At 49.4% G+C, this 27,751-nt stretch overlaps 3 pseudogenes; 1 reads left to right on the top strand and 2 right to left on the bottom strand.

Moving 5' to 3' along the window:
- Positions 1-221: 221 nt before the first annotated feature.
- On the bottom strand, positions 222-3,622 carry LOC144252834 (chemokine-like protein TAFA-3; annotated as a pseudogene).
- Positions 3,623-9,205: 5,583 nt separating this feature from the next.
- LOC144252828 (rho-related GTP-binding protein RhoC-like) lies at positions 9,206-11,762 on the top strand (annotated as a pseudogene).
- A 1,046-nt stretch (positions 11,763-12,808) lies between these two features.
- On the bottom strand, positions 12,809-24,252 carry LOC144252823 (helicase MOV-10-like; annotated as a pseudogene).
- Between the last annotated feature and the right edge of the window lie 3,499 nt (positions 24,253-27,751).

The raw sequence follows: 27,751 nt of genomic DNA, 5'->3' as shown, positions 1-27,751 counted from the left end.
ATTCCTTAAGGGAAGGACTTGTGTCTTGAACTTCTTTATCTCTAGCAGAGCACAGTCTTCAAGATATGTGGTTGGAGATCCATCCATATCTGCTTAGAGACTTGATTAAAATCAAGAGAGTTGAAGCATGAGTCCAGGTAAGTGAGTTGAAGCATGAGTCCAGGTAAGTGAATCTCTAAATTTGCTGGGTGATGACTGGATGCCATTCTTCAGTCCAAGGCTCAATCAAGCTTCTCCTGTCCAGGCTGTGATCCCTAAGAGCTATCGTGTTACCTAAACAGCAAACAATAGAAGACAAGGTGGTTCCATTCCATTGTGCCAGAGACTCTACAGGATACGCAGGTCACATTGCTGCTGGTCCCTTGCTTCTGAAGCAGTCCAGGCTGCAAAAGTGGCCCAGCTGGACCATGCAAACATAAATCAGGCACGCTTTACCCACTATTTGCTTCCAGGTCACTGTACAAATTGCAAGCACATTGTAGGCTTTATGGGCTACAAACCTAAACATATAATGTGGTGACAAATGTCACAAGCTCTGTGGTGGGTCTCACTCTCATCTAGGCTTAGGTATATTCAGAATGGCTGTCTCCTTTCTCTGCCTACAGATAAGATGCTCTACATCTAGTCAAACTCCCTGCTCCATTTGTTCTGTGCTCTGGGAAAATTGTGGCCTTCTTCAAAACTGTTGAGGCTGCCTTTCTTTCTCTTCTTTTTTGTTTGCCTGTTTGATGTGTGTGGTGATGGGCACGGAATGTAGAAGGCAGTGCCTTGGCTTGCCCCACATTGTCACTCATCTGTACAAATGGTGATGACAAAGAGATGCAACTAATTGACCATGACACACATGGAATTGCTAACAACTTTAATAAAATTTTAATTACCCCTTGTTTCATGGGATAGGCAACAACCCATGAAAATAATAATCCTCTTGGGTGCTGTCACAGCAGACAGAACAATTTGACTAGGGGAAGGGAGGTATGAACTGTTTGGAGTTTAGAATTGTGGGAATGGGGGGACAGTCCATGGAGAAGTGTTGGGCAGAGTGACTACTATACCTGGAATTCAGGTAGGCGGATAGACTCCTCCCTGAATTATCTAGATAGCTTCCCCAATTCCCCACTTTGTTTGTATAGACTTGATGTTTTCCAGAAGCAAACTCACTATAGGCAAAGAAGAGAAAACAAGGCATATGGACCATCAAAAAATCTGTCAGAAAGACACTCCTGGATTTCTGATCCAGAGCCCTAACACCAGTCCTCAGAGTCTGACTGTACATGGAAAGACCACCTGGGGATGCAGTGAGTATCTCACTGCTCACAGATACCAACTTGGGTCATGCCATCCTGGATCCCCAGGGCTCCTGTGCCCCCTTGGATGCCCCAGGTGAAAGAGGAAGAAGAGGAGTAGAATGAGGTGTCCACCTGGATACCTTAGTGGGTTTTGACTTTGTGTCCACTGCTGCAGCTCCATCCCGACAGGTCTGTGAGCACCATACACTCCTCCCCTGGCAGGCAGGGCTCCATCTGACACCACCACCTCTGCAGGATGATAGAGGCTATTGGGGCAGGAGGCAGGAGTGCATCTCTAAGCTCTCTGTAAGCACAGCCAGCAGTCAAGAGGGGGGGTGGGTCTGTGAATGAGGTACACATTTCCACACACCCCTGGCATGGAGTCCAGTGTTTCCCTTGTCTTCTGCCTACTCTGGGATGCCCAGAGAGGAAGAAATGTTGAGGACTGGGGACATAGCCCTACCAACTTTAATCCTACAAGTCCCAGCATCTCACCAAAAACATTGAGGGGGAAAGGAGGCCGGTAAAGTTGTCTCTGAGGCAATCATATCATTGGCACAGAGGTACCAATCTTCAGCTTGGTGTGTGTGAGCTACTATGCACCATGTGCAGAGGTCCACAGACCAGGAGGGCACAAGCTGCCATGCATGTGATCACACTGGGCATGGTTACTCAGATGCCACTTAAGCGTGAGAACAGAAGCCAGAGTGGGTAGGTGGGAAAGGGTGATGTGAAGGAACACAAGTGTTCATGTAAAGGCAGGGTTGAGTGTAGAGCATGTGGAAGAGGCTAGTGAGAGAGCAGTAGGTGAAGAGCCCATGTCTGAAAGGCTGTGTGTGGCAGAAAACCTAAAGTATGAGGGAATTTGTCTGTCGGTGTGGGCTGGGCAGTGAGGGACAGCACACAACAAGAGCTTTCCTTATCTATAACACAGAGATAGTCATATCTGCCCTCCTGTCCCCCAGAGGGTGCCCCGTCATTTGAGACTCTGATCATGAAAGCCCTGAGATGGGTATGAAATTGGATCCCCAGAAGATGAAAAGGCCCAACCAGACCTCCTTATCTCTCTGCTCAGAGTCTCACTGACCAGGGCCTAGCTTCTCACTCACCATCCTCACAGGAGGGCTTTGCCCACATAGTGCCAGCCACCTGGCTGGAAAAGCAGGAGCATTTTACAGTCTGGGAGTGCTCCTCAATGTGGTTCCTGTGGCAGCAGCAGTGAGCAGCGATCACCTCACAGGTGCCCTGATTTACAAAGACTGATGGGGCCAGCCACATCAGATCAGGTCCCCAGTCCAGGCCTCCAGCCCTGCTCCCCTCCCACCCACCTGTTGGTCCTTGAGCCGCTTCTACCTGCTAGGGAGAAGGCCTTTCCTTCCTTCCTTTCTTGTTTGTGTGTGTTGGGCGGGAACTACTAGGGATTGAACCCAGAAGCCTTCTACCACTGAGCCACACCCCCAGCCCTTTATATTTTATTGGGAGATGGGGTCTCTCTCAGTTGCTGAGGCTGGCTTCAACCTGCCTCAGCCTCGGAAGTCACTGGGATTACAGGTGTGCACCACTACACCTGGCTGGGGGAAGGTTATTTAAGAGATTTCCAGGGATTTGGTTTTAGCTCATTGATGGGCCACATGCCCAGCAGCATCAAGTCCTGGGTTTGATCCCCAGCATCACACACAGAAAAAATCCAATGGCAGGGGAGAAAGAAGCAGATGAAATCTTCCTGTTCCTCCCCAGTGAAGCCGCACTCATCACCCTTTGGCAGACCCTGGGTCTGAGCAGAAGAAAGCTGAAGTCTGGCAGCAGGTCCCGCCCCCACCTCCCTGCTTTCTCAGGGTGAGGGCAAGGGCCCCAGGGCTTATAGTGCGTGGGGAGGATCATCCACTTATATAGGCTTCAGCCATCCCAGAAGGAAAACCCCAGAATTAGGCCAGGAGGCTAGACTTAAGCCTCCACCCGAGGGCCTGTCTCCCTGCAGAACACCTTCTGGCTTGGAAGGGACAGAGAACAGTGGGTCTGCCCAGGCATCCTCCTGGTGGGGATAGCAGAAGGGAGCAGTTGCCTGGGTGATGAACAAAGGAGGAGTCAGAACCCTGAAATCTATGGATTGTACTTTACCTCCACGATCTGCTCGCTGTGTGGAACAGGGTGGGGTGTTATCCAGTTTTCCAGTTGTGCTGGAAAACCTCCTTCCCAGTCCCTGCTGCCTCCCCTTAACCTGTGGCAGTTGGAGGCTGCAAGGAAGCAGAGGCCAGGAGGGTCCACAGCCACATCAAGCACAGTGCCAGTAGCCATTGGCCTGAGTTCCAGTTCTGCATGTCCCTTTCACTCATCCTGTGGAGAGAAGGGCACACCTTGCATAGCTCCAGACAGGAGGGGCTCTCCTAGTTCCCAGCCCTAGTTGCTTCTCTGTGCTATGCCTTCTGGGAGGCAAGGGTGGGTAAGATGCCCACCTTGTCCCCAAGCAGCTCAAAGCCTGGCACAAAGTCACTGTAGGAAGCGATGGATGCCACAGAGAACAGGGGAGCAGGAAGGGAAGACCTGAGGAGGAAGTGACATTTAAAAGGGGTCTTAGAGCTGGGCACAGTGGCACACTTCTAATTCCAGCTGCTTGCGAGTCTGAGGCAAGAGCATCCAGAGTTCAGAGCCAGCCTCAGCAAAACGCGAGGTGCTAAGCAACTCAGTGAGACCCTGTCTCTAAATAAAGTACTAAATAGGTCTGGGGATGTGGCTCAGTGGTTGAGTGCCCCTGAGTTCAATCCCTGGTATCCCCAAAAAATTTTAAAAATGGGCTGTGGTGTGGGAGGAACAATCATGCTAACTCCCATTTTTTTTTTCAGTTCTTAACCCAGGCATGCTCTTGAATCCTTCATGACTATTCCAAAAAGTAGGATAGTTATTACCTATTTTATAGATGAGAAAATGGAAACTCAAAAAGTATGGACACAACCCAAACAGCCACCAGTGAAGGACTGGCTAAATGCTTTGAAGAGAATCTGGGCAGTCTCTTCCAAACAGCTGTGGAAACACAATGGAAAATGCTTTATTTAATGATGCATGCAGTGATTTCCAATGATAATCCACTGTTAAGAGGGAGCAGCAACATGTGGGATGATGTGTATAAAATGTGTAAAAGAGAGGGATTATTTATGCTGCCTGAATAGGCATAAACTAGCTCTGGAGCCACATGTGGTGGTCTGTACCTGTAAATCTCAGCAACTCTGGAGGCTGAGGCAGGATTGCAAGTAGGAGGTCAGCCAGGGCAACTTAGTGAGAGCTTGTCTCAAAATACAATAAAAAGGGCATGCACTTCGGAGGCCAGATAAGTCTGGCTGAAGATTCCTTAAATGGTGTGTCCTGCAGTGTCCTGTTAGTAGGTTCTATACCAGGCTCCGATGTCATCGGTGTAGGATCCATATTTTAATACTGTTCCTAAAATTTCATTTAATACCAAGATGTCTTTGACTTGATTTTATTCTTTGTAATTCTAGAAACGAGATTGTAGTTTAGCCATTACTGATATTTTTAAAACAGGGATATGATTTCTTGCACAGCACTTGAAAAGAGAAACAAGCTTCGGTTCTCAATGCTGACCTTTCTTTTTCAGGTACAAGTTTTCTAGCTCAGACAACTGAGAAAAACTATAGACCATTCTTGAAGCATTGGTTACACATTGATTTTCTATATTGCAGGCAAATTGGGCTGTGATGGGTGGTATGCAGGCAGTTTCAGGATCTGACAACCTGGGAGGTTCTGTACTAAAATGTTACTTTGTATCAGTTTTAGTACAACAAAATAAAGGACAATTTCAGAAAAGAAATAATTAAAAATAAAAAGGGCTAAGGAAGTAGCTGGCAATAGAGAAGCCCTGAGTTCAATCACTAATATTGCGAGCGCGCACACACACACACACACACACAGCACCAAACCAAACCAAAGGATTGTGACAAGTATTTAAAAGGTTGAGTTATGTAGTTCCTAGAATATACAAGTCAATAAAATGTTGATAGGTTTCCTCCTTCTTTGTCCACTTTCTCAGTCATTTTTACAAGAAAGATCTACATGTAGGTAAATACGTTATGTAACACATCAGACGGGGGCTAAGCGTCACTAAGGACACAATAATACAATAGGAGTGGGAACTGTATTCCTGGTTGGGGATCCAGAAGCACTTCCAAGAGTAGTACCTACCCTTGGAGAAGTAAGTAGGAATTGGACTCAGAAATTCCAGGCAGTGGAAGGAAGGGAATATGAGGCAGAACGGTGGTCTGGGTCTGCAGGTCCCAGAAGGTCCGCAAGGATTCTAGTGGCAGAGAGTGGTCTTCTGCACACACCATGTCCGACTCCATCGCCCGCGCTGGCACCCGGGTTTCCCAGTCCTGCCTCCCGCGAGCGCCCAGGTGGGGCAGGAGCGGGTGCTGTTTGGCCGCGGGAGGGCAGCAGCGGCCCTTCCTGACGCCACCCTGAGCGCCTCTCAACTTTCTCAACTTTCTCTACGCCCATCTGCCCCTAGGGGCTGGAAGGCGGGGAGAGGCCGAGTCCTCCGGGGTCCCACCCGCTCCGGTCACTGCCCACTCCTCTGCAGTCCTGGCAGCTCGCAGCGACTCTCCTTCCAGCCTCTCACCCAGCCCGGGGCAGGCGCCCCAAATCCTCGCGCCTCAGTGGAGGCGACCCTTGGCCGTCTGGGGCTGGGCCAGAGGCCGGCGGAGCCAAGGGCTGAAGGAGGGCAGGGGCGGGGCCCGGCCCCTAGGGTCAGTCTCAGCCTCCTGCAACGGCCACACAACTCGAGGCAACGGAGCGGAAGGTACAGGGGTCGGGGCAGGGGGAGAAGGGCGTCCCAGTTCCCGGGAGAACACTTTCCTCCTCTCCACTCGCTGGGAGCTCGGGCGGGTCCAGCGAGGGGTTTTGGCCCGTTCCCTCCCCTTGGACGCTGCGTCCGGGCTGCGCTGGGGTCCAGCCTGCTCGGCTCCTCCCCGGACTGCAGGGAGGAGCCCCAGGAGCGGCCTGGCAGGGGCTCTCTCCTGCTGAGGCCCTGATCGGAGCCCTTTCCCTTCCCTCAGGGTTTCCCCTAGCCTCCCCCGCCAAACAAGGGAGCGGCCTTGATCTCCCTAGGCGAGGGAACCCAGCCCAGACGCCCTGGCTAGCCCCAAGCTAGACGGCCCAGCACGGACCTGGCCTGGAGTGCTGGGGATGCGCTGGGAGTTCTCCCAGGCCCGGAAGGTGGAATGGAACGAATAATGACCCTTGGGGGCTGCCATTGTTCTGCGGAGGTTGGACACTGCCCTCGAAAGTCCTTGGAAACTGCCTGGGGCATGGGGTAGGGGAGACCGGGAAGGATCCAGCCCACGTGTGTTCGTGTGATCGTTAATACGAGTGTGTGAAGGAATCTACCCTCCACACTCCCTAGCTAGGCTAAAGATTTATTTTAGGGGTGTTGGTTGGGGAGCCCGGGGCACAGAGTTCTCTCAGTTCTGGCTTTAAAGTTGAGGAAGAGGTGTCAACTGAAGAGTGAGTCTTTCCCAAACTTCAGGGGAAGTGAGCCAGGTAGGAGGCCCACTGGATCTGCGGGAAAATCAAGAGAATGAGCTAGGTATCCCACATATCTTGTCTCAGGGGAGGTGCCAGAAGTTTCAGGCCCCGTTCCAGCTCCACTTCAGTGTCTGCGTGGGGTTTGGTTGCCCCTTTTAGGGTCAGTGGGGCAGTTCCTCTGGGGTTTTCTCTCACAGGGAACTATTGTTCATGCCATCTTGACCTTGGGCCTTGTGTCCTGGCTTGGCATGGGCTGCTTGCTCTTCTGGCCCAACCAGAGCCTGGAGGGAAAGTCTTCTGAGCTGGGGGTTCCAGGTCACTTAATTCATGTCCTTGTCCTGAAGTTCTGGCCTCTGCCTCCCACCATCTGGTGCCAGTTGCCTTGAAGGGGGATGGCAGTGGCGCACTCTTGCCTAAGTGACTGGTAGATCAGTAGTGATTGTTCTCTATCCGCACTGCCTGGGTTGGAGTTACCCCAGCCCATGTTTACACAGCTGCATGAGTTGAACTAATGGGAGTAGGTGGGGAAGTTGGAAGAAATCCTAGTGTCAGTCACCTGGGTAGACTTCAATGAACCCCTGTTTGGAAAGGGATGTGCTGGCAGGGCACATCTTCCCTGTCATTTGGGGTATCAGCAAGAGCCCCTCTGTGATCCGGAGAGTGGTTCCGATAAATTCTCAGTGACTCATGTCCTCTTCCCCCACATCCCAGATTTCTGAAGGTGTAAGTGGAGGAGAGGGAGGGGCCACCTAACATCTCACTGTTGAAGAGAAACAGCCTGGGGCTGGAGTATTCTGCTTCCTAAAAAGCAGACCCAGGCTATATAATGTGAGGTGGTGGAATGCAGGGACTAGAAGAGCTCAGCCCAGCATCCAGCATAACAGGATGTGGGACTGAGGAAAATCTAGGTTTGAGGCAGAGATCAGGTTACCTACCATACCCTGTGCTCCCTGCCTAGTTGGTGGAGGGACTGGTCCTCATTTGTCATTTCTTTTGGGGCTCCTCCCAGCCCAGGCTCTAGCTCCTTCCCTTTTCCCAACAGTCTAGATTTCATTTCAGCTCCAGAGCACACCCTCTCTTTCTCCCTGACTGCAGGGCTGGGAATCTAGCTGGGTGGAGTTTGGCTCCCCTCCCTGGGGAAGGAGGAAGTGAGGGGAGCTGTGAAGGTGTGATGAACTGCAGGTGTGATGAACTGCTCCTTTATGTGTGTTTGTGATGAGGGACACATGTTAGCCCTGGGAAGCTGACTCCTTGCCCTGAGTCACAGGGAGGGGTGGGCAGGGCATAAAAGTGAGCTGGACAGAGGGAGGAAGGGGCTGTTCCAGAGTGGGTGGAGGTGATTCCCTAGTGGATTATTCTGTCCCTCTGCTGTGATGGATGCGTGACTCCCTAGAGTGTAGTCATTGTCCCCTACTGGGGGCTGAGTAGCCTAGTGTTGCCACCAGGCCCAAGAGGAAGAGGGGAGGAAGGCAGGCTGTCCGAATGTGCGCTGTGGGCACTGCCTGGACTGAGCCTCCTTTGTGTGACCCGGGGTTTGGGGACAGGGTGGGGTGGGTCAGAGAAGCTGCTGACTACTGCCTCTGTCCTCTGTCTGGGTTTTCCTCCTCCTGTTCTCCTTTCCACCTCTGAGGTGACATGTAGAAAGGCAGAGACTCTGGAGGCATACATCCCTGCTTTGAGTGCTGTCCTTGACACTCTGATTATCTAACCCTCAGAGAGTTTCCTTGTTGGCCAAAATGGGAAGTGCACCATTCACCTAACAAGCCACTGGAAACTGAGGTAAATATTTTTTGTCAAAATACCCAACAAAGAGTAGGCACTTTGGGGCTTTATAAATATTCCTTCTCTTACGTATCAGCCACCCATTAAGTGGTTATGCTAGTATCTGGTTTTGTAGAGGGACTCCTTGTGTTTGACTAGGCAGGCGTGACTCAAGCTGAGGGACAATCTGTTCTAGATTACACCTTAGCAATTATTAAACCTTAAATGTATCAAATCTTGTTACAAATGAAATCTGTCTCATGACTCCAATATGCAAATCAGATAAAAGCTGGCTTTTCTGGAGGCATCCCTGAACACCTTGCTGAATGTTTCCCCTCAATTGAGTGGATAACGTTGAAAGTCATGTTTTCTGGTTCCCACGTGGGTTCTTCCACCTCCCACTGCTATATTTTAACCCATTGGAGAAGACCTGTCCCTGTCCCAGAAATTAGGAATCTTAAACTCTGTTTCCTACAGGATTGGTGCTTGGCAAGAATGTGCTGAAGCAAGCCCCCTTTTCTGTTTTCTCTTCCAGGTTTGTGGAGAGGTTTTGGAGGCCACAGAGCAGTTTTTGGACTACCATTTTTCCCCAAATCCCTACTGTCTCTTGTTTGCCAGCCCCAGCCATGGCTGCAATCAGAAAGAAGCTGGTGATTGTGGGGGATGGTGCCTGTGGAAAGACCTGCCTCCTCATTGTCTTCAGCAAGGATCAGTTTCCAGAGACTACTTCCCTACTGTCTTTGGGAACTATATTACAGACATTGAGGTGGACAGCAAGCAGGTAAGGCCAAGAGCCCTTTCCTATCCTGCCTTGGAACCCTGTTCCTGGTCACGTAGTATGTCCTTCCTTACCACTCACTCACATTTTTGTTTTATTTTCCTGTGGGAACAAGTAAAAGTTGAGAAATGAAACTGCACTTTTAGAAAACATATGGTGGTACATGCCCATCATGCCAGCTACTCAGGAGGCTGAAGCAGGAAGATTGATCACAAGTTTGAGGTCAGTGTGGGCAACTTATCCAGACCCTCTCTAAAATAAAAAGGGTTGGAGTGTGGCTTATTGGTAGAGTACTTGCCCAGCATGCGTGAGGCTCTGAGTTAATCCCCAGTATCCCAAAGAAAACCTGGATATATCCTCTGGTTCTACCACATACTCGCTGTGTAATCAGGGCCAAGTCCCTTTGCTTCTGGGTTTAAACTCCCCACCACCACAAAATGGTGATGATGGTATGATTTACCCCAAAGGAGTGTGAGAATTAAAGTGGTATTCACGATAGCAATTCATTTGAGATCACAAAAATCAAACACATTTTAGTGATTTTTGTGGGAGAGGTGTTACTAGGGGTTGAACCCAGTAGCACTTTGCCACTGAACTATATCCCTAGCCCTTTTTACTTTTTTAAACAAATTGAGACAGCGTCTTGTTAAGTTCCCCAGGATGGCCTTGAACTTGGCGATTCTTCTGCCTCAGCCTCCCACATTGCTGGTTTATAGGTATGCAGCAGTACACCCAGTTTACATCTTAGAACTTTAAAGAAAAACTCAATTGAGTTTGTTATGACTGTGATTAATATGGTGCCTTGCACACAGCAGGACTAGTGGTTTGAGAGGACCTCTGGATAGTAGGTTGGGGCCCTTGGGGTCAGCTATATATTGCCCGTTTGTCAGGTGGAGCTGGCTTTGTGGGACACAGCCGGGCAAGAAGACTATGAATGTCTTCGGCCTCTCTCCTATCTGGACACAGATGTCATCCTCATGTGCTTCTCCATTGACAGCCACGACAGCCTGGGTGAGGACTTTGGAGAGAGGGGGTAGAGATGATTTGGAGTCAGCCATCTTCAGAGGCTGTGGGGATGGAGTCACAGGGCCCACACAGGCTCTGCTGGCTCCTTTGTTGTGGCATCTCCAGTGTTTGGAAGGGCTTGGGGGAGGATATGCTACAAGGGACGGGGTTTTGAGGTATGAAGGAGACCATCAGCCTCAGACTGCTATGGGAAGGAAGACCAGTGCTCACATGCTTAAACTGAGGTACCTGTTGGGACATGTCTGTGCAGAAAACATTCCTGAGAAGTGGACACCGGAGGTGAAGCACTTCTGCCCCAATGTGCCCATCATCCTAGTGGGGAATAAGAAGGAAGTGAGGCAAGATGAGAATACCAGGAGAGAGCTGGCCAAGATGAAGCAGGTGGGTGGGGCTGCCTGATGGGGAACCCTGGGGAGGAAGGTGCCCTCTGAGGGGTTGCAGTATGGGGCAGAAAGGAGCTCTCTCTTCAGCCAACTGTCCTGTGTTAAGCAGTCATAGTGATATTTACCTCCTCCACTCCCATGTGTGTGCCCTGCTAAGAACCAGAAGGAACCTCAGTATCAAATCAGATGATCATAGAATGAAGTGACTTGTCCAAGGTCACTTGGCATTTTAATTTATTCCAGTTTATTATTCTGTCTTTGGAATTGGGGCTACTAAGATGAATAAGGAAGTCCTTGTCCATGGGGAGACAGCTTATGTTTCACTTAGGGTATGCAGACTGTGCCATCAGTGTACCTGGGGAGGAAGGGCATCATCAATGGCTGAAGAAAGGCTTAGAGGGTGAGGGAGCTGGCTAATTCAGGGTCTCACTAAGTGGCCCACTGACCAGAGGAAGAGTTTATTACATGAAGCTGCCGGGGTATAGAATAGAGACTATCTTGAGAGGATAATTATATAAGGCAAGGTTTTAAACTGGGGACAGCAGGCAGAGGATGGGTTGGGGGGATGATGGAGAAGGTAGTCATTTAGGAGGTAGCCAACACACATTCAGGCAAAACATATGTGGACCATAGGGTCTGCAACTAGGTGGGCGAGGAGGGGCTAGTCTGGGGACAACTTTGAATGTAAACATGAGGTTTAGATCCCTGCCTGGGGCAGCCGGGGCCTGGATGCTTTGTAAGCTCAAGGCTGGAGGAGGTATTTCTTATGGGTGAGGTGGTGAGAGGTGCACTTAGCCAACAGCTTCCTCTGCCTTATCTTCTGTCTTCTCAGGACCCTGTTGGATCTGAGGAAGGCCGGGATATGGCAAGTCATATCAGTGCCTTGAGTGCTCTGCCAAAACCTATGAGGGATTGCGGGAGGTTTTCGAGATGGCCACTCAAGCTGGCCTCCAGATCCACAAGAATAAGCGCCAGAGGGGCTGTCCCATTCTCTGAGATCCCCACGGCTCCTGATGCCCTTTTCCTTCACAGGGGCTTAGGGATCACCCACCTGCCCTTGAGCTCCACCCTTTGGACTCCATGCTGAAGGCTCCTTTTTCCAGTTCCCTCATTCCCAGGATTGCTTCGTTTCCCTAGCCCCCAGAGTGGTGGCAGGCATGCCCTCCCTCCCTGTCCTCTGGGAGCTGGGCCTGTGGCCTGCCCTTCTTGAGCAGTCCCTCTCCCTGCTGCCTTGGTCCAGGGGTAGGGCTCTTGCTCCCTTTGGCCTTCCCCAGAGGATGGTCACACACCAGCACTTCATATACTTCTGGCTCAGAGGAGCATTTCTAGGGTAGGTGGATTAGGGTTTCTCCTTTGGGCAGGGGCCTTGCCTCTGACTGCACTTGTTGGGGGGCATGAATAAAGGCCACAGGTTCCAACACGTGTGTGGCAGCTTCTTATTTTCTTTGTCTGGTTCCTATCTTGGCTACAAGCCCAGAGTCCCATCTCTCTCTTCATTTCCAAGTTGCTTGCCAGACTGGCCCCCTGTTGGCAAAGGCAGGACTAGGGTGGAAGGGTGGAGTCTTAGAGCAGAGATGAGGTCATGCCTGGCTTAGCCTGGGTGGCGGGTGAGGGGCATGGTCTCTAGCCTGGACTAAATTTAGAAACTGGTCGGTGGCTTCCCACTGAGTTTCCTCCCCTGGACATGGAGTCTGTGAGGAGATGTGGCCCTGGACAGGGTGTGACAGTCTCACACTCTTGCAGGTCAGCCTGGGGACACAGGAATCTGGGGCCAAGATGAGGAGACACGATCAAGAGGCTTTTGCATAGAACAAGATTTTTTGCTTTCAGAGTTTTTCTTCCTTCCCCTTCCCCCATAACAATGCTAACAAGCAGCTTGATGTGTCATTCTCCCAGCAGTGGAAGGGTGGAATGGCTTGGTTGTAAACACCCTCCCCCAGCCTTCCTGTCCCTTAGAGGGGCAGCTCAGCTGGGTTCTGGTTCAGGGTTGGGTGCAGCGGGCTAAGGCTTGGCTTGGTGTGAGAAGGCAGGCAGCTGTGTCTTCAGAGCTCATTCCTCCACTCGGGCTCCGCTTGCAGGGACAGGCCCCTTTTACTCTCCCACTCCTGGGGGAGGTAGTCATGACCATGGGGCCCTAGAAAGAAAGGAGGTATGCTTTGTCTTCTTTACCTTCTCTTCCACCACTGGCCCACCCTGGCCCAGCCATACATAAGGTAGAGGGGCTGAGCTTGCTCAGATCTTGAAGTAAGTTCTGTCCATTCTGTAGGTCCAGTTTGGCAAGAAAGCGACACCCTGTATACCCTCCGTTTTGTGGGGTACAGAGGTGTTGGCACACAGAGCTGTGTAGGCCTGGATGAGGAGTATGAGCGCAGGCTGGAGGCCAGGCCTGGGTCCTGCCACATCTGAGCCTTGGTTGCTCAAGCTCTAAATGTCAGCTCACTTACAAATAAGATGGAGGTTTTATGAAGATTAACTGATCCTGAGGATTGAGCCATAAGCAGGTACTAATGAAGATACAGCTGCCTAAGCTGGGGCTTGTGGCCACCATGAGGGATTACAGGGCAGGAATGCTCATGCTTTCCAGTCGGGGTCATGGCCCAAGAGAATGGGGTTGCCCACTATGATGAGCAAAGCTTTGGCCCAGGTCACAGCCACGTTGAACCTCTGGAAGGAAGAAGTGGTGGGGTCATGGGAAGGAAGGGCCAGAGGAAGGAAGAATTCCTGCCACACCCACCAGCCCTCCAACCTTGGGGTTCTTAAGGAAACCCAGGTTAAAGTGCAGATCCAGCTGCACAAAGCTCTGTCTGCTTCACACAGTAGAGATGAAGACCACGCTGCATTCTTGGCCTTGGAATTCTTCCACAGAGCCCACCTAGAATAGATAGAGGCAGGGTGTGAGAATAGGTGGGTTCAAGGGGAACTTAAGGGATGTCTGCCCCATGGCTCTTGAGCTGCAAGGAGGGTACACTGGGCAATTGTCAATCAGTGGGTGAGTGCTGCCACAGGGGACAGGAGGCATGCTCTGCAAGCACAAGCCTCAAGAGTGAAGCTAGCTCTGGGATTCAGGCCTGTAAAGCCATCAGAACAAAGCAAACAGTGTTGCAAAGAACACAGTAACTACAAATAGTGTTTCTGAAACTTTCCTGGAGATAATCAGCAAGTACTTGTTTAGACTATAGAACCTGGGGCCCTAACCCAGACCTCCTGATCAGAATTTTCCAAGGCAGATATCTCCAAATCTCAAAAGAGTAGGTTTCAGGCTTGTAACTGAGGAGCTGTAAAAAATACTAGTGCCCTGGCTCTGCCCCCAGATATCAGTGTTAATTGGCTGGTAGGGGCCCTAGTAGTATTAAAAGCCCTCCAGGTGACTTTTCTCTGTACTAAGAGCTTGGAATCACCATCTCAGAGCAAGTGTTAAGCTATTGAGGGTGGAATTGAGGTGACAATATCACATGACAGATGGGGGTAGGCTGTGGCATTTGGACTTCATTCTTAGGGCAAAGACCTCAAACCTGCCCAATAACAGTGACCTGGGAGGTTGTTAAACATGCAGGCTTCCTGATCCCATGCCAGAACTATAAACTGGAGCTTTGAGGAGCAAGAAGATGGGAAAAAACCCAGTTCTGTCCAAGGCAGTGGAGGTGGGACAGGGACATGGGCCAGACTGAAGCAGTGACATAGGAGCTGAGGTCTCTGATTTGGGAAAAAGAAGGGTACAAAGAAGGTGAGAGTGAATGTGAAGTAGTGTGTCACCTTCAAGTCCTTCCAGTCTCTGAAGCTCCCTGTCAAGTTTGGCGATGCAATAACGGATTTTTTCGACCTGGAGTGAAGGGAAAGGCATATTTCTCTTATGCAGTCACCTCAATTCAAGAGGAACTAGGCAGGAAGGAGGCCAGAGAGCTGGGGAGCAAAGAGGGAGGAGGCAGCTGACCTCTGCACTCTTCTGAGATATAGGGCCAGCAGAGGCCAGGGCTGTTCTAGAGGTATCACCTGGGGGAGGACCCATCCTTGCTGGGAACTGAGGGTCTGACCTGCTTCCAGTATGGCGAGATGACTCCAACGCTTCATGGGCTCAAGAGGGCTTTCCCCTTCTTAGAGGAAGTGGCCAGGAGCAGCTCAGGTAGGAGGTCACCATGGCAGACTCTTAAGGGTTGAAGAAGGATAGGCTATTTCACTCATGCTCATCTTTGCCCATCACACCATGAAAGATGATGGGAAATCCCTGGTCACAGGGCTAGAAGAAACCCTCAGCTGGACTTCCCTGCTTCCTTTCCCTCCCACTCCAAAACCCTTGCAGGCAATAAGGAAGCTTAGTCCAAGGGGACAACTGGAGGGACCCCTGGTGTCCAGTCAAGCCTTTTCCTACCTTCAGTAAACAATCAAGATATGGGGGTGGGGGCCTGAGTCCTGCTCTGTCCAGTCTCACCTGTTGAGGCAGACCCTCTTAGCGGCAGAAGCACTCTTGATCCACCACATCTGCACAGGCCTGCAGCTCTCCAACGTAATACAGTTGGTTGGGAATGTCCAGTATGGTGGGATGGGACCTGAGAGGCAGGAGGGAGGGAGAGCTAGACCAAGGCCTGGATTACTTTTATCCTGCCCTGGGGGGACAGGCTTTAGGCCCACACATGAGCGTCTTGCTTCCTGCTTCCTGCATAGCAGGACACATTCACCTGCAAGCTCTCTTGCCAGGCATTGCACACCACATAAAGCAGAACTTGTGGGTCCATAGGGATCCAGTGACCAGTGAAATTATTATTATTTTTTTTTCAAATTACTTTTAAAAACTAAGATTTGCCAGGCATGGTGGTGCATGCCTGTAATCGCAGTGGCTTTGGAGGCAGAGGCAGGAGCATGACCAGTTTAAAGCCAGCCTCAGCAAAAAGCAAGGCATTTAAGCAACTCAGTAAGACCCTGTATCTAAAAAATGCAAAATAGGCCTGGAGATATGGCTCAGTGGACATGTGCCCAGTTCAATCCCTGGCACACCCCATCCCTCAAAAAAAAAAAAAAAAAAGAAAAAAAAAAACTAAGAAATTAGGGACTCAGCTTTCAATTTTGCCAAGGAAGGGCAGTGCAAAAACAATGTATCACTTCCCATTACCCTTATTTGAGATAATATGTTAAATCCAAAAATAAAAGTAGTAACGACACAATAACATTTCCTTTTTGCAACTGTCCTATATGGTACTCATCCAAGCATTTTTAATGTCTAAACTTATTCAGTAAAAGAAGCATATAAATAGGGTGTGGTTCTATGTGCTTGTAGGTCCAGCTAGCTATTCAGGAGGCTGAGGTAGGAGGACTGCCTGAGGACAGCCTGGGGAACAAAGAGACTCTTAAAGAAACAAAACAAAACAGAGCTGTCTATGTAACTCAGTGGTAGAATTTTTGCCTAGCATGTGTGAGAGCCTGGGTTCAATCCCCACCACTGCAAAACAAACAACCCTGCCTAGCCCTCTAATTTGATAATATGTTTATGAAAAACTATTCATTTTCTCATTTCTCCTTGGATTGCCTGGAAATGCCATCTGAGACAGACATCAGACACATCCTGGTGTCTGACCACCCCCATATCTAGATAATCTCACTAGTCCAGAATGAAACCACTAGCTAAAGGAGGCCTCTGACCTTCCAGTCTATAGTCCTTTCTGCATCACAGAGGCGCCGAGCAACAGGAATGCAGACCAGAGCCTCCTGCTGGGGCGCAGTGGGTGCAAAGGCATGGGCTTGCAGTGGTGGGAGATGAGGGTGTGGGCATACCAGTAGTTTCATAGCAGCTTGGTTATGAACTGAGGTGATGAGCTTGGTCATAGCCATCAGGGCCCTTCTTGTACAGGGCATTGTAGGTGAGCAGCCGTTCCAGCAGCGAGTACCCCAGCCCATATTTCTGTGTCAGTGGGGACCACAGCACAGGTTCCAGCTGTCGAGGGTCTCCAGCCAGCACCAGTTGCCCTCCTAGATTGCCTGTTTCCTTAACTTCCATCAGTCCTAGAAGGCAAGGGTGGTATGAGGAGAAAGGTAAGTGATGGGATCTCCCCATGCAGGGTGGCACACCTGCAGCCCATGCTGAGCCGCTCACCTGCTATGGCCACCAGACTCTCAGGTTCCATGCAGTGACCAGCATCATCGATGAAGATGTGTGTGAAGTAATCAATGGGAAACTGGGCTGATACCAACCTGGGAGGTGTCAGGCCAGGCAGGGTCATCCCCAGGCACCCAACTACCAAACCCGAATGCTCACCCAATCTGGTCCCTCACTCACCCACTGAGAACCCTTCCCCATCTTCCCAGCCCACTACACTTTTATTTACACACACACTCCCCACCTGCTGGCCATGATGACAGTGGTAATTAAGATTTGGTATTCCTGCAGTTCCTTCTTGGAAGGAAACACATACTCCCCCTTTTTCACATCCCTGTTACAGTAGGGCTGTGGATTGTGAAGCAACATGAGACATCAGCTTGGCTCTACCCATGCCCACTCTCACTCTGGCAATGGGCCACTTTATAGACAAGGAAACTGAGGCCCAGGGAGGGTTCTCACCCACCCAAGGGTGAGGATCCAAGTCTCCCTACTTTTCTGGTTTATCCTTAGAGTCTCCCAGAAATCTGCCATCCCTTGACCCTCTGCACTTCCCTTACCTTAATGTCCTCAGGTACCATGTGGATGTCCCTGCTGGGGGCCAGGAGGCAGTAGATGGAGCTGGGCAGGTGGACCCAGAGCCGCTGACAGAGAAGATCAGCACCCGAGTTGGACGGAGCGCAGGCTAGGATGTGAGCTTTGGGCAAGTGCTTCACCACCTGAGATGCAGACAGGTAGAGTGTGGGAAGCAGTTTCCCAAACTCTGGTGACTCACACTGGGGCAGTGCAGCATCTGCCTCCCACAGCCAAGGGAGGCAGTGATATAAATGACAAGTTCTATCCTGGAGCCCTGCTAGTTCAATTAGCACTTTGACGTGGGACAACAACTGCAATAAAACACACAAGTCTATGAATACCAAAATGCAAAAAGTCACTCCAAGAGCCACACAGTGCCCAACCTACCCAACAGTGCTCAACAGACACACTGACTCTAGCTCCCCACTTTAAAAAAAAAAAAATTTGTAGTTGTAGATGGACAGGATGCTTTTATTTTATCTGTTTATTTTTATGTGATGCTAAGGATTGAACCCAGTGCCTCACCCATGCTAGGCAAGTGCTCTGCCACTGAGCTACAGCCCCAGCCCTCCCCACCTCCTTTTGATGGCTGCTGAGAAACAAGAACTTTCAGGAAGATGAAGGAAATCAGAATTTGGGGAAAACCGCTCCATCTGGGGGAGTCAAGGATATAGGTCCCAGGTTTATCCTCAAGCCTCACCTGCATAATGGCCTCCACTAATGTGACAGTCTTACAGTGCCTGGAGGCCCAAAGATGATGTAGGGGGCTGGATGTGTGGTGTCCATAACAATGTGCTTTATGGCCTGCAGCTGCTCTGGATTTGACTCCAGACTCCGGTCATACAGCCTGGCAGGGAGGCTGGGAATCTGAACTTCAACTTATCCAGCATCCCAGAGGCCTCTCGGACTCCATCCCCAAGCCCCACACTCCAACCAGCCATGGAGTCCCCTGCCCTCAGTCTCACTTGAGCTCCACATCTGAGGGCAGCAGCGGGACCCCATGGGAGGGCACAGGAAAAAGCATGGACCACAGCAGCCAGCGCCCTGTCAGTTCCAGGGCCCGATGCTGGACCCACAAGGGCTGATGGTTGAAGGTGAAGGTCACCTTGAAGGTCAGCCCATCCACAAATCGGCTCAGGAGGGTTTGGATAGGGAGAAAGGTAGAGTAGCTCCAGTTAGGTGGGGCAGACAGTAAAAAGCCAGGACCTCCTTCCACCTCCCTCTGCTCTACTCCCTCTTTCCAAGACTTCCATAAAAGCTCCCTAGGAGTGGCAGCTGCTGAGGTAGCTCAGAGTTCCCTGGAAGAAAAGTGCCTGCCCTGTGCTTGGGATCCACTCATCTTAGGAGAAAGCCTCTTATCTCCCCTGGCCTGAGGGAGAAGACTGAAGAAGGGTTCCCCCAACATCCACCTCATGGAAAAGCTCAGTTTGACATGGTCCAGTTCCACCTTGTGCATGAAGCCCTTGTAGGTGATGGGGTCCTCCTGGTGTGTCTCAGAGGGCAGAAGGGAAAACAGGTGGTCCCTCTGCAGCACTGAGGGGTGGCTCTCGGTCACACCAGGAACCTACAGGGTGTGAACGTAAGCAAGCTTCTGTCCCAAGCATGGTCACTGAAAGACCCAACCCCCAGGCTCTCTAGACCCCTGAGGGATGAAAACTGAGTCTCTGGCCTTCTATCCCAAGACTCAGAGAGCTGCGTTTTCCCTGTTTCCCTTCCTCTCCCACCAGACAGGAGTTTTGGGGAGAGGAAGACTACAACCTTCCCAAGCTGCTCACAGGTGCAGAACTCCAGGGTGCTAGTTTAAGGCCTGGCAGCCGCTTCCCACTCTACTCAGCTGCCCTCTCACCAGCTCAGTTCTACTCTGCCTTTAAAATATTGTTAAAACTCATCTCCTGTAGTCATCTTGCCCTGATCATCCTTGTTCTCTCTTCCCACCTGCATTTGTGTGGAGAAATTCATTCTCGTGGGTAATTCTGGTCTAAGGTACACACATTCAAAATCTGTGTGCTAGAAAGGGGCCTATGAATTATCCAGTCCAGCTCTATGCTTTTTTGATAAGGAACCTATGGCTCAGAGAAAGCAAGGATCTTGCCCAAGATCACACAGCCAGTAGTAGCAAAGTCTAGATTAAAACCCCAATGTCCTGCTCTGACACCATTTTGGGCAAAGGATGCCCACCCTACCCCTTGCTGACCCCTCTGGGACAGGAACCATTTCATCCTTCTTCTAGGTTTGCCCTGTATTTAGAAATGGCCTATAGAGGTTGGCTGACTTGAGCCTGCCCTCCCTGCACTGATCTGAGCCCCAACCTCCAGAGTGAGCAGCCTTGGGTTCTGGTCCACGGAGTCCCAGGTCATGGGCACCGATTCCAGGTCATAGTGCCGGATGTTGTGCTCCATCTGCAGCTCCTCCAGGTGCAGCAGCAGTCAGAGTTTCACCTCATAGTTCCTCCACATCAGGGCTGTCTCCAGCTGGGCCCTGGCAGTGATGGTTGGGGGGTCAAGTGGGAAGGGCAGGAAAGGGACAGGTCAAGCATCCCCATGACCAGGAGCATCTACCTCTCCCATTTGCAACTAGGAACACACCAGGAATCAGAGAAGACCAGAAGGACAGAGAAATGGATTGGGTCAGAGGCCTTGAAGAAGGGAGCCCCAACTCTGGCTTCCTCCGATGTCCTTGACCCAACCTCAGACCTGACTTGAGTATCCGTGGTAGAACTTATGGCGGAAACATTCTCCCCCAGATCTTCCTTCCATGACTCACACCCTAACCTCATTCAAATGTCATTCTCTGTTCAAATGTCACGTCATCAAAGAGGCCAGGACTGACTGCTCTCTGTAAAATATCACCAATTCATCCCCTTGTCCTGCTTTGGTTTTACTTTAGCATTACTTGAGCTCTTCAAAGCACTCACCAGAATATGGAATGTACAAGATAAAATAAAAGAAATGATCAGTGCTCACTGTTCCCCACCAGAATGGGCAAGGCCCATTTGGAACAGCACCTGGCAAGTGGGCATGCTCAGCAAGGGTGAACGAATAGAGACTGGGAGGCTGGACAGACATCCAAAGCAACAGGCAGAGGCCAGCAGGGAGAGAGAAGACAGGAGTGGGGTATCGAGGGGAGGCACTTACTTGATCTCAGCAATCTCCTTTGAGGCAGTGTAGATACTTGTTCCCTGAAGACGGATGGGGAGCAGCTGCCTGAGGCGTGGGGGTGGGTAGTAGGTCCCCAGTTCCATACTTAGCTTCAAGTCATAGCCTTTAGCACTGCAGAAGTGGGGGGAAAAGCTTTCATAAACATTGAACCTGTCACCTTCAAGACTCTGGGAATGCCCCTCCATGGAGGATGCACAAGGACCCCTGTGATGCCATTGCCAAAAGGTGGTCGGCAGCCTCTGCCCAAGGACATGGAGCTCACTAGCTCATGTGGCTGCTCGGTCCATGGCTGGACCAATTTGGGAAAGCCCAATAGTTGGAATATTTAAAACATATTATTTATAATACATTTTCATTATTAAAAAAGAATCTGGCAAAAAATTATAATAACATTTTTACCATTCTGAGACAGTCAATGTTAATTTTGGGGGGTATTAAGACTTCCAGGTTAATTTATATTATATATATATATATATATATATATATATATATATATATATATATAGTTTTTGTTTTGGGGTACCAGAAATTGAACCCGGGGCACTTTACCACTCAGCCACATCCCCAGCCAGCCCTTTTTAATTTTGGTTTTGAGACAGGGTCTCAGTAAGTTGCGTAGGGCCTCACAAAGTTGCTGAAGCTGGCTTCAAACTTGTAATTCTTCTGCCTCAGCCTCCTAAGTTACTGGGATTATAGGCATGTGCTACTGCACCTGGCACCTATATATTGTTAACAAAAAGTGAACAATTATCTAACTGTGAAGGTCCTACAGTATTTTGTAACTAGCTAGCTATGTCGAAAAGATGTTTACACATGAGTCCGCTCGCATGACATGTCCAGCATAGGGAAATTTATGGAGACAGAGATAAAGTGAGTGGCTGCTAAGCACTGAACAGGTGGGTGAGTGATAAAAGGGTGGTAACTGAAGGGTACTGGGTCGCTCTTCTTTGGCAAAATAAAATGTTCTAAAACTGACTGTAATGATGGTTGCACATATCTGTGAACATACTAAAAAAAATCACTGACCTGTATGATATGTGAATTATTTCAGTAAAGTTGTTTTTAAAAAGAGAGAGATCTGCGTGTGGTGGTGCATGCCAATAATCCCAGCACCTCAGGAGGCTGAGACAGAAGGATCAAAAGTTCAAGGCCAGTCTCAACAACTTAGCAAGACCCTGTCTCAAAACAAAAAGGACTGGGGCTAAAGTTCAGTGGTAAAGTGTCCCTGATTTCAATTCCCAGTACTACCAATTTTTTTCTAATTTAAAAAGAGAAGAGAGTGGGCTGGGTAGAACATGGGTTTAGCATGCATGGTTTTGATCCCCAATGCTATGAGAGAGAGACAGAGAGAGAGAGAGAGAGAGAGAGAGAGAGAGAGAGAGAGAGAGAGGTGTCAAACAATAATGGGTTGCCTGATAATTCATTACACAGTTAAAACACTTCTTAAAAAATGTTTTCATACTGTCCTTGTTCCTGCTACTCTCCTACAATTTGCTTCCCAGGCAGAAAATTTTTTCTGAGCCCAGAGGAGGGAATAAAGGGGCCCCTGGTTCCCAGCTCTGGGCTTTTCCCAAGGGCCCACACTGTTGTGATAAGGACATGCCAAGCCCTGTCAGGTCTGGAGGGAGGGCTTACAGGTCAGGTCTTTCTCCTTCCTCTATCCAGTTGGTCAACACAGGGTTTCCAGTGATCCAGGTGTGCTTGAAGGGAGTCATGGGCTTCAATTGTGCAGCCAAAGGGCTGTGGGCGATGGAAGCCAAGAAACGGGAAATGTAGAAAGTGCCATATCCTTCTGAACCCAACTCCCCAGGTCCCAGCAGCTCCCAGAGCACCGTGGTTGAGAAGTAGCCCACAAAGCTGGTCTTACGTTGCACATGCAACTCATAGCATTCACCTGCAGGAAGAAGGCTGAGTGAATGGGAGGGGGGAGGGAAGGCAGGGACCCTCCCACCAACATGCTGAACCTGACACTCCCCCAACCGGATCCATCCCGAGAGGAAACCACTGGACAGCCACAGTGTGTGCTCCAAAGCTGCAGCCTTGCTAGGACAAGCCCTGCCCACCAGAGTTTTTCCCTTTGGAAAGCTACTCATTGGGGCCCAGTGGGCAGGACAGCTCCTGGTCAACATAGTAGAAGGCAAACTGGGGTTTCTGGCAGAGTGTGAAGAGGTGACTGAGGGTAGCATGTTTGTTTCCTCTGTTCCTGAGCCTCAGGGTCAGCACCACCTTGTGGTTCAAACCCAGGCAGATAAGGAGTTGCTCATCTTGTGCTTCATGGGGCCCCTGGACTTCTACGTCCACTCCATGCTTCCTGTGAAGATACTCAGCCCTGAGGAGAGTGGGAGTCAAGGGTGGGGGCCAGGGCAGGAGCAGCCTGGGCTGCGGGATGCCCTGGGGAGAGTGCCAGCCATGCTCCCACCCGCAGTCAAGCCCCCCACCTGCTTCCGCCATTCCTTAAGGAAGAGGCCTCCCCACAACCTGAGCAAACTACTCTTCTTGGTTAGACAGCCCCTTCCCCCATGCCCTGAGCACCCCTCACAAGCAAGGGTGTGTTCACGAACAAACACACATGGACACACACCTATTATAAAAGATCTTGGCTAGCAGTGACTTGTGGTGCTTGCTGATATCTGAGCTCAGTTTCATTCTCCTCTTTTCTGGGAGCTGCAAGTCAGTCCAGTGGTCCAGTTTGAAGAACCTGACCCGAGTCTTGGTGACGTAGGACAGATTTGCCTTGAGAAGCACTCAGACTGAACCCAGAGATTTCAGTGTGTGACCGCAGTGCAGCCTCTGGGGCTCCCAGGGCAGCCTAGGGGAAGGGACTGGTCTCCCAAAGATGAATGGGCACTACCCAGGCAAAAGAGGAAGGGCACAGTGTTTCAAGGTGAGGGGTGTGATCTCGCTACCTGGGCCATTACTGAACCTCTGGGAGCCTCCCTTCCCTCCATTATGAAATGGGAATGGCAAGGCTTGCCTCTTAAAGATTGCTGTGAGCCTCACCCAAGATAGTAGTAGCATTGCGGCAAGCCACTTAGCCCAGCACCTGGCACATAGGAGACCTCAGTAATAGTGAGTGGTGATTAGTATCACATACAGTTTGGTTGCACTAAATTGAGAAGTGTGAGGGGAGTGGCAGGAGGCAGCAGAGGTACATAAGGCCCATGATTCGGCCGGGTGCATAGGCCCCTACCTGATCTTGAAGTCGCTGTTATAAATGGTTCGCAGCTGCTCTAGATTTGTCTCCATGTCCAGTCCCCGAACGAATAGGAAACACTGGCGGTCTCCTGGAGCTGCCGGAAGCTGAACATACTGGGCATCTCAGCAGCGGCTGCAGCCCAGGCAGGAGGGTCTGTGGAAATGAAACTGAAAGTCGCCGCCATGGCTGGAAGTTGGCGGCCCTGCAATGTGGGTGCAGAGGGGGAAGCCCCCTACCTCTGACGCCCTGCTCCTGCAAGCTCCCTTTCCCCCACCAGATGTCCCTCTGCAGTTCTTTCCCTACCTGAGCCTTCCCTTCGGTGGGTCTCTTCATCTTATCCCCTCCCCCTCTTCGCATTAACTCTTTCCTAAGGAGTCTGACCCCTCCCTCAGGGCCCTCCCCTTACCCCAAGCTCCCTCCCCTGGCTTCCAGCCAGTATCTGAATGTGGCCATCGCCAAGGGCCCCCAAAAGAGCCCAGGAGGACCTCTGAGCCTCTGCTAGGGATACTCCCTAGCACTGGAGGCTACTCCCACCCTCCAGAGCCTCAGGATTTATTGAAAAGCAGAAGAGCAAAGAGCAGGGATTGGGACCTGGGTCAGCTGCAGCTGGACTGGGGCAGCTCATCCAGCACCTCCCCCAGACTGGCAGAGACATAAACCAGCAGGCCAGCCAAGCGGGCGTCACACCCCCCTCCCCCATATTCCCTGCTCAGGCTCAGATGCTACAAGGATGGAGAAGATTAAGCAGGGGAAAACGTTATGTTTAGAAATTGATTATGCAAAGTAGAGGAAAAAAATAGGAGCACAGGCAAAGATTTTACCCTTTTTTTCCCTCCCCCAACTACCCGATGAAGCCCCAGAGGAGTACAGATGGTGAACAAAATATTGCTGTTGCTTACCCCATCTCAAAAACCTAACCTACCATCTACCATACCCAAACCCAAGGTTTTGCTCAATTCTGACCAGCAAATCTAAGTCCCCATTATTTTTGAACACATAACCTTCTTTCTCTGGGCAAACCTATCTTCTGGATGTCCTTAAAACAATTGTCATGTAGTTAAAATGGGTAAAAATTTTGTTACTATGTGGCTTTGTTATAGTGGAAATTTTTAAAAATCAATTTCATCTGGAAAGTCTACTTCAGGTGGAATTGTAATTGTTATTTTCACACAGGGGGCTCTAGATGTCTAGAATGGTTTTTGTTAGAGCACAGATCACTCCACTTCAGGTGAAGGAAAACCCTACCCACAAACTAAGTGGCCTCCTTCAGGGTCAAATATTCCCTTCTTAAAACTAAATCTGGGAGCTGGGTTGTGGCTCAGTGGTAGAGCACTTTGCCTAGCATGTTTGAGGCACTGGGTTTCATCTCTGGCACTTCACAGGCTTCATTCATTAAAGGCTGGTGATTCTTACTCTTGAGCCACATATTTGGGCATTAAATACACATAAAAATAAAATAAAGGTATTGTGTCCATCTACAACTAAAAAAAAAAAAAAACAAACTAAAACTGGGTGTCACCAGATTAAAGGACTTTTTCAATTTTGGAGCATGCACAGAGCACTGAGGGCACTATCATTTGGAGGATCCCAGGTTCATTGTAATATCATTTACATTGCATAAGCCAATGATAGAGAAACCTCAATAAATGCCACAAATACATAATACTGAGGTGGGAGGTTTTCAGATCAATATAAAACCCCACCACATGGAAAAACCCAGACTGCTTCTTTCATTACGTTTTCACCTTTCACATCCAGCTTTTGCAGAGCCTTCCTTAAATCTATTCCCACTTCAAAGTAGTTAAAGTTTGTTTTAGTGAGTCCAAACAGCACTGAAGACAGTTTGAAAGTTAACTTTGGCGAACATTACTAATGGAGTAAATCTCTCAATAACACTACTTTGCAGGTAGAAGCTTTGTTTTTTCATTACTCAAACTATTAGTTGGGTTGTATAATTCAGAATTTGAATGTTCTCCAATCTTGTTCAAACTATACTCCCTAAGGCAACTAGAAATAGCTGTTAAACCTAAAATACTGAAATTGGTCAGTCTACCATAGACCAAAGGAGAAGCTGCAACAGTTGAGCCTCATTGTTCCAGGATCCTGTATTTACAAATTCATGTATTTAGTAAAGTTTATGTGGAACCCAGCCTGGCTCACATCATCATGAAATGGTCTTCTGGTCCTTCATGGACAAGTAGAGAAGTGGAAAGTTGGCAAGTTCCCAGTACACACGTTCCCAACTCAGGCACAGCACTCTGATGTTCTGCCTAGTTTTAGCCCTCATATTATTAAAAAGTTGTTCTTTTCATGGACCACTTGGTGCTCTTTTGCTACTTTGTGCTTTTTGCTGCTTAAAATGGCCCCAAATGATAGTGCTGAGTGTTCCTAAGCACAGGAAAGTTTTCCAGTGAAAATTCCTCAGATTATCTTTATTCAGGCACAAGTCTGCTGAGAGCCATTGACAAGTAGGAATGACGCATCGTAATCCTTGCCAGCGTACCCCATGTTAAATGGACTTGCCTTGGAAATTTGCTGCGACCTTGCTTGTGTGTTTGAGAAAGGTGACCCTGCTCAATCACCAGGGTGGATCCAGGATTAGGGTGTATCTTACAGGAAGTATCCTGTCCTTGGGTTTAGGGCATGACAATAGGAGTTTTAGGGAAGTTGGAGGATGAAGATTATTCCTGCTGGGAGTAGGGTGTGCCTGCTGCCTGAGTTCCCGCTGAGTTCTCGTGGAGAGAAAGTATTTAGGACGTGAATTGTGCAGGGGGGGGGAGGAAATTGCCCCTGAGCCTGTGTGGAGGCTGGTGTGAGATTGGAATAAAGAATTGCTGTTTGAACCTACAAAGCTGTGTGGTGGCTTGTGATCTTGTGCCCAGCCAAGACATTGGCATCTGGCACAAGTCATAGTATTCACCCATTCCATGTCCACAGACATTGTAAAATATAACTACTCTGAATAATGAGAATCACCTGTATATCCATATACATAACAGAATACTTTTATCTTTGGTAATGTGGATTGAACCCAAGGGAGTTTTACTAGTGAGCTACATACATAGTTCTTTTTTTTTTTTTTTTGGACAGGTTCTTACTAAATTGCTGAGATTTCAGGCATGTACCACTGTGCCCAACAACAGAATGCTTTTTTAAATTTTTTTTTAGTTATAGGTTTACATAATGTCTTTATTTTTATGTGGTGCTGAGGATCAAATTCAGAGTCTCACATGTGCTAGGTGATCACTCTACTGCTAAGTCACAAACCCAGCCCCCCAAACTTTCTTTGACTTTTCTCAGGGTAGGTTGTGAAACAACTTGAAGGTGGTTATGAGTGTCTGATTCACTTGGTAGTTCTTTTTTCTTTTTTGGTCCCAGGGATTGAACTCAGGGCCACTCTACCACTGAGCCACATTCCCAGTCATATTTTGTATTTTGTTTAGAGACAGGGTCTCACTCAGCCTCCCTTTTGCTGAACTCACTTTTGGCTTTGAACTCTCTATCCTCCTGAGCTGCTGGGATTACAGGCATGCACCACCATGCTTGGCTTCAACTTGGTAGTTCTATATAGAACTTTAAATTAATAAATTGGCATTCAGATGTATAAATTGGTCTTTTCTGAATTTAGAATGTGTCAAGGTTTGCCAAATTATCTCATGAACTTAGATAAGTGTAGCATCTAGAGCTTTGGTTGATTATAAAACAGAACTGGCACTAGAACTAGGCAAACAATAGAGACAAACACGAAGGCTCAGATGAAACAAATAGCCTTCAGCAGTGTCATTTCAAACCCAGATATAGAGGTGAGGCCTCATAGGAAACTCCTTTATGGGAAGCCTTTGGCCCAGGATACCATAGGGTGAATTCATCAGTGTGTACTGAAACAGGCACAATTTAAGCAATTATTCTGCTGAAGAAGGTTAAGAAATTCAGGTGGTCTCTGCAGGAGTTGGCAAGGGAGTTTGATTTC

The sequence above is a fragment of the Urocitellus parryii genome, unplaced genomic scaffold (assembly GCF_045843805.1).
Source record: "Urocitellus parryii isolate mUroPar1 unplaced genomic scaffold, mUroPar1.hap1 Scaffold_60, whole genome shotgun sequence".
Classification (NCBI taxonomy): Eukaryota; Metazoa; Chordata; class Mammalia; order Rodentia; family Sciuridae; genus Urocitellus; species Urocitellus parryii.
Note: the sequence above shows the minus strand (reverse complement) of the source record. Positions and strands in the feature narration are given on the sequence as shown.